The 5,976-nt window shown below is 39.9% G+C and overlaps 1 long non-coding RNA gene across 1 annotated transcript; it reads left to right on the forward strand.

The window, feature by feature from the left end:
• The first annotated feature begins 1,751 nt into the window (after positions 1–1,751).
• Positions 1,752–4,730, forward strand: LOC145780365 (uncharacterized). The gene is made up of 4 exons (XR_014290613.1): positions 1,752–1,862; positions 2,735–2,923; positions 3,149–3,269; positions 4,501–4,730. It is a non-coding gene; the product is annotated as an uncharacterized LOC145780365 (long non-coding RNA).
• Positions 4,731–5,976: the final 1,246 nt, after the last annotated feature.

The following is a 5,976-nucleotide window of genomic DNA, read 5'->3' on the forward strand; positions in this document are numbered from 1 at the left end:
ACGTTGTGCCAATTCATAACAATTTCAGTGTTTTCTTTCAAATTATGCAAATGTATGCCATCATTTTGCTACAATTTTAAATTTTAATAGTAGGCGATCAATGCTGTTATTATTTTCTGATACCGTACAAGTAGGCTATATTATGAATATTTAAGACCAGCGTTGGTCAGAAGAGTAGCCAATGCTTTGCCAACAAAGTAGTTTCATTTCAGTTTGTTTATGCCAAACTGAGCAGAGGTCTAGAAAAAGGTAGGAGCAACAAAACGCGAACGCGATAACGTGCTTGATACCGAAACAGTTTAAAGTTTCCATTAGCCTACACGTTTCTACAAAATAAACAATTGCAACGTTGGCTATATGCTGGATGTGAGGGCACAAGGTCGGCAATTTCGTCCAACATTGCCAACAATACGCCAACAATTTCAATACTTCTTATTAAGCGTTCAAAAAGGTCTCAAAGATTTTATTTCAGGTTTATTTGTTTTAAACTTGAAAAATACTAACACAAACCTTTTTCATGTGGTATTGCTGCAAAACACTGTTGTGTGATTGGCCAACCTCGGTCAGAAGCATTGCCAACGTTGTGCCAATTCATAACAATTTCAGTGTTTTCTTTCAAATTAAGCAAATGTATACCATCATTTTGCTATGATTGTAATAATAGGCTATCAATGCTGTTATTCTTTTTATGATACCGTACAAATATAACTTACCGGTACTATGAATATTTAGGACCAGCGTTTTAGTTGGTTTATGTCAAACGAAGCAGAGATCTTGAAAATGGTAGGAGCAACAAAACGCGAGCGTGATAACGTGCTTGATGCCGAAACAGTTTAAAGTTTCCATTAGCCTACACGTTTCCACAAAATAAACAATTGTAAGGTTGGTTATTATATGCTTGATGTGTTAGCACTTCATTTCAGCACTTGTTTTATAATTTAAAAATACCAATAGCCTAAATGACTCTTTCATGTGGTTTAGTAGAAAAACATAGTTTCTCCAGCATATTCTGGCACCAACAACATTATGATATAAATCGTTTGTTCATATTCAATTGCTTCAGATAATTTAGTGCAAGAGATGTCTTGTGATTCAGAGGGCACTTCCAGGAAGTTTACGCTTTGGCGCCACCAATATATTGTTAGCAACAGCTAACAAATAATAAAAATAAAAACGTGGTTGCAAATTCAAGGTGCCAGGTCTTCATTTTTTTTCCTGGAGTCAACAACAGCTTTATTAACTTTCACGTTTAACAATACTATAATGTGTTTTAATATTTTGTCAGGAGCAGTCATGTTGCGTCGAAATCTCTCCTCAATTTCTTGAAGCGAGATTTCACAAAACGATCGCTACTTTTACTTTCAACGATCCGGCAAATCGTTTTTTCTTCTCCCGCGGTGCATAGAACAATACTGCAGGCACAATAATTGTTGTGAAAACTCCATTATGACGTCACTACTTAAACTTTGACTGGGCAATATGACGCGTTGAAGTGAAATAGGCAACAAAGCTTTAGAATGCGGCGATGTGTTATATCAACGTGAGGAGACGCAATTTAGAAGAAGAACTTGTTTTTTTTTATGAAGGAAGACAAAGGCCATGACTTAATCCTTTGCTAAAGGGATTATGACGTCACTCGATTCACTTCGACTGTTCAAGCATGGCGGTTGTGCGCAATACACAATTACGTGGAGAGCCGAAAGCACAATGTTTATGTGAACAGCGCTAAGAGAAATTTTCGCTTCTTGCATCGAAAATATAAAAAAATCGAATTCAATTGAAATATTACGGCCGAAAGGAGTTTTAGAAATGATCAAAATGAAACTATAGGAATGACTTACTACAATGTTTATGAAAACCTGGTAAGTGAATGTCTTTTATTCATTGAACCTGAAATAATTGTGTAAAGTCGTTTTTGTCACTAGGCTACGTTTACTCAGTTTAAAGAAAGTTATAAAACTCAATGACCAATGGAAAACTTTCATATGAAATATTCTCGTGACAAATTTAGTGCCAGTGCTCTTAGATGAGTGCTAAGAACATATCAGCAAAGTAGCAGAGCTTGTGATGCCCCACAACATGTGTAGGGTTTTACTCAATCTTTGATTTTGCTGCTCCGGCGGTGTTTGCCTGACTGCTTGAATGTGTTCGTATTTTTATGTCGTGTGGATAGGTTTGTGATGGTTGTAGACAGGCGCGGATCTAGGCGTTTTTTTCGGGGGGGGCCAGAAAATTTGGAAATCAGAAGAAAATAACGGAGTCTGATCGATGGATAATTTCAACCATAATAATAACAAAAAATTATTTCCCCCCGGGATAAGTTAAGTCCCCGTGGGACTAATATTGGCTGTTTAGAAGCATATCAAACCATTTGATGCGGAAACATACAATTTCAACAATTTCTCACAAAATTTCGGGGGGGGCCCGGGCCCCCTGGGCCCCCCCCATAAATCCGCGCCTGGTTGTAGAGTATTTGCAAATGTAGCTTTCATTGCAGTCAGCTGAATAATAATAATATTAATATGTTTTATTTTGCGCCCATTGCGACAACATATAGACTACAGTAGCCTACACTGCGACCTACATACGCAACACAACAGACGACTGGAATCCCAAAATAAACTTTAAACGTTGGTTGTCATTTGTAACAGTCGAAAATGTCTGTAACAAGTGCTGAAGCTTTTTAATATGATGGATGAAACCCCTGTCATTACATTCGATTTACATTTTGCAGGTCGCAAATTTAAGTCAAGTTGTTGGCAAAAATGCAAGCGATTGTATCAGTGAACTTATGTCAACTATTATTATCGAACACAACACAGTTCAAGTCATGTCGAGAACAAAGAAAGAAAAGAAAAAAACATCGTGAAGTCTAAGCACTCGTTTGATTGTTTAAAAAAGAATCTGAAAAAAGTTGTTCTTGGTGAGTACGGATAAATGTTTCTACTACGACTAAATGATTATGTCATAACTATGCCATTTTGCTCTTTTGATTAATGTATGATGTAATTGTGAAGAGTATTGAGTAATGTATGAAAATGTTTTAGTGGTGTACTCGCATTGATGTGAACAACGAACATGGTGGTTAGTAGGCTATGTCGGCATTTATATACTGATTTAACACTTCTTTTTTTACTTTCATGATTAGACATGGTGATGGCGCACGACAAAGCTGCTGCCCTGCAGCAAATTGATGAAGAGTTTCAAAGTGATTTCGAAATTGCAAGGACAGGCAATTGGTGGCCGAAAAGGGCAAAAACTAACTTTTGGTGAGCTTGTTATATGTTTGAAAGACAACAGCGAATGTGTTGCTTTAGTTCAGTGGTTCCCAACCGGGGTGCCGCGGCACCCTGGGGTGCCAATTACAATGCTCAAGGGTGCCGCGAGATATTGAGATATTGCAATACTGCGGCCCATTCTTTATTTTAACTTTAACCCGTTAAGTGCAAAATTTATTTATTTCTAACCTAGTTTCAGTGCGTATGAAGTTGCGCACCTCCCCCAGTTATTCCCAGCTCCTTTCTGGAGGGTCGCTTGGTGGGGAAGTCGCTGGCGGTAAGTAGGCTAGATAATCCGCGGTAAGCCTTTGTTTTCTCGCCCAGGAAAAACAGCGCGAAAGAGATTTTAACTCGTTGCTGTTCTTTCCATAAAAACATTTGAAACGCATCATTATTGCCAGGTTTCATGATTTTATTTTGCGAAGAATTCGAGAAATCCAGTTTTACTGGACTCTCATATTGTTTTGAATCTTAAAGAAGAATTATAAAGCTTTGGTAGAGAGTTTGCTTTGTTGAACCATAAGAAGAATTAATTGACATCCGTAACGATAGAAATTTTAAGCTTATGCACAAGCAGATGCCTCTCCACGACTTCTGGATAAAAATTCAAAATGAATGTCCTTGCGTTGGAAAGAAAGCTATTGTGCTTTTGCTGCAGTTTTTTACGTCATAGCCTACTTATGCGAGAGTGGATTTTTCACAACAAACTAAAAAACGAGAATGACTGCTCATAGTCGAGGAAGAAATGAGAGTGGCTTTATCGAAGGTGCTCCCAGATATTAAGGGACTTTGTGCAAGAAGTCAAGCCCAAATTTCACACTGACTTTTGAATAACATTTATTTACGCGCATCTCATTCTGTGTGATTTCATACAATTATTTGAAATACAGAAACCTCATAGAATTGATCCAGTTTTGCCAGGGTGCCGCAAACTATTTATCTCTTTGATAGGGTGCCGCAAGGTCAAAAAGGTTGGGAACCACTGCTTTAGTTGTTGAATAACTACTGTACACGCAATTAGAATGTATTGGAACTTGATTATTGCTCTGCGTGGCGCAGAATCAAATGATAAGTTTTTTGTCACGCACGTTGGAGAGAGGAATATTACATTGATAATGCAGATTGTCAATTAACTTCGTATTATCCTGGACGACAACTGATCAAAATCCTACACTGTTGCCAAACAGCCCTCTTGAATTAAATATTTTTGTTTCATTTGCAGGAATTCAGAATGATAAAGATACACAAGAAAAAGCTGCTGATGTGCAATGAATCTCCATCTATCAATACGATTTGATGTGGCTTGTTTCTAATAAATGTGAAAATATACGAAGCTCGGCTGTTACTTTGCTTTGTCACAAAGGGAGTAGTGTTGCTTATAAATCCGTGTTGCTGCTGTTCTTTCGCCCAAGGATTAGCTAGGTTCAACAATAAACTTTTGGTGATGAGCGAGGTTTAGGTACAGAGACGTTTGGCAAATGTAGATGCCAATGCTATTCAGATGTTTTATGCACCAGCTTGCTTCGCATGTCCAACCTTGGTCAAAGCGCGGGCATCACAATAGTCAATAGGTCAGAAGCAGCATCATGGTGCATAAAAGTCAACCAGAATTTAGGCGCCAGATGAAGCAAAATGGTGCACAAGCCATCTTGCCAACGTTGGCCAGACACAGATGCCAACGTTGGCAAGATGAAGCAAAATGGTGCATAAAACATTTTGCCAACGTTGGCAAGATACAGAAGCCAACGTTGGCTAGATGCAGAAGTCGACGTTGGCTAAATGCAGACGCCAACGGTGGCAAGATGCAGACGCCAACGCTGGTCAGATGCATCCAAATGGTGCATAAAACATTTTGCCAATGTTGGCAAGATGCAGAAGCCAATGTTGGCAAGATGCAGAAGCCAACGTTGGCAAGATGCAGAAGCCAGCGTTGGCAAGATGCAGACGCCAACGCTGGCCAGATGCATCCAAATGGTGCATAAAACATTTTGCCAACGTTGGCAAGATGCAGAAGCCAACGTTGGCAAGATGCAAATGCCAGCGTTGGCAAGATGCATAATCCAATGTTGGCAAGATGCAGAAGCCAACAGCGGCAAGATGCAGACGCCAACGCTGGCCAGATGCATCCAAATGGTGCATAAAACATCTTGCCAGCGTTGGCGTCTGCATCTTGCCAATGTTGCGGCCAACTTCTTGCCAATGTTGCCCCAACAATCAATGTTTACTGGGGGGTTTAATCTTACTATAAATATAACTTGTATGTCAAAAATAAATACAATCATATACTCTTTGACGCACTGAGTTTCGTCTTTCCACCTAAAACATCGGGAAGCTGATCGTGAGCTACATGCTCAGAACAATGGAAAACCTCTGTCCTTCTGCCCTGAACCAAAATATCTTAGGGTGACACTAGACAGATCGCTCACATACGACCACCATTTAGTGTCACTGCGCAAGAAACTGACATCCCGCACTGGGCTACTCAAGCGCCTGGCAGGCTCCAGCTGGGGGGCGAGGGCTGACACTTTTCAGCCTTTTTCCTTGTCTACTCTTCAGCAGAGTAGGCTACTGTGCACCTGTTTGGTGCCGCAGTGCTCACTGCCATAAACATCGCCACAGTCATAAACAGCGCCTTGCGCACAATGACCGGATGCCTGCGTCCCACGCCATTGGACAATCTCCCCATTCTAGCTGGGAT

Source organism: Aplidium turbinatum, chromosome 11 (genome assembly GCF_918807975.1).
Source record: "Aplidium turbinatum chromosome 11, kaAplTurb1.1, whole genome shotgun sequence".
In the NCBI taxonomy this organism is placed as follows: domain Eukaryota; kingdom Metazoa; phylum Chordata; class Ascidiacea; order Aplousobranchia; family Polyclinidae; genus Aplidium; species Aplidium turbinatum.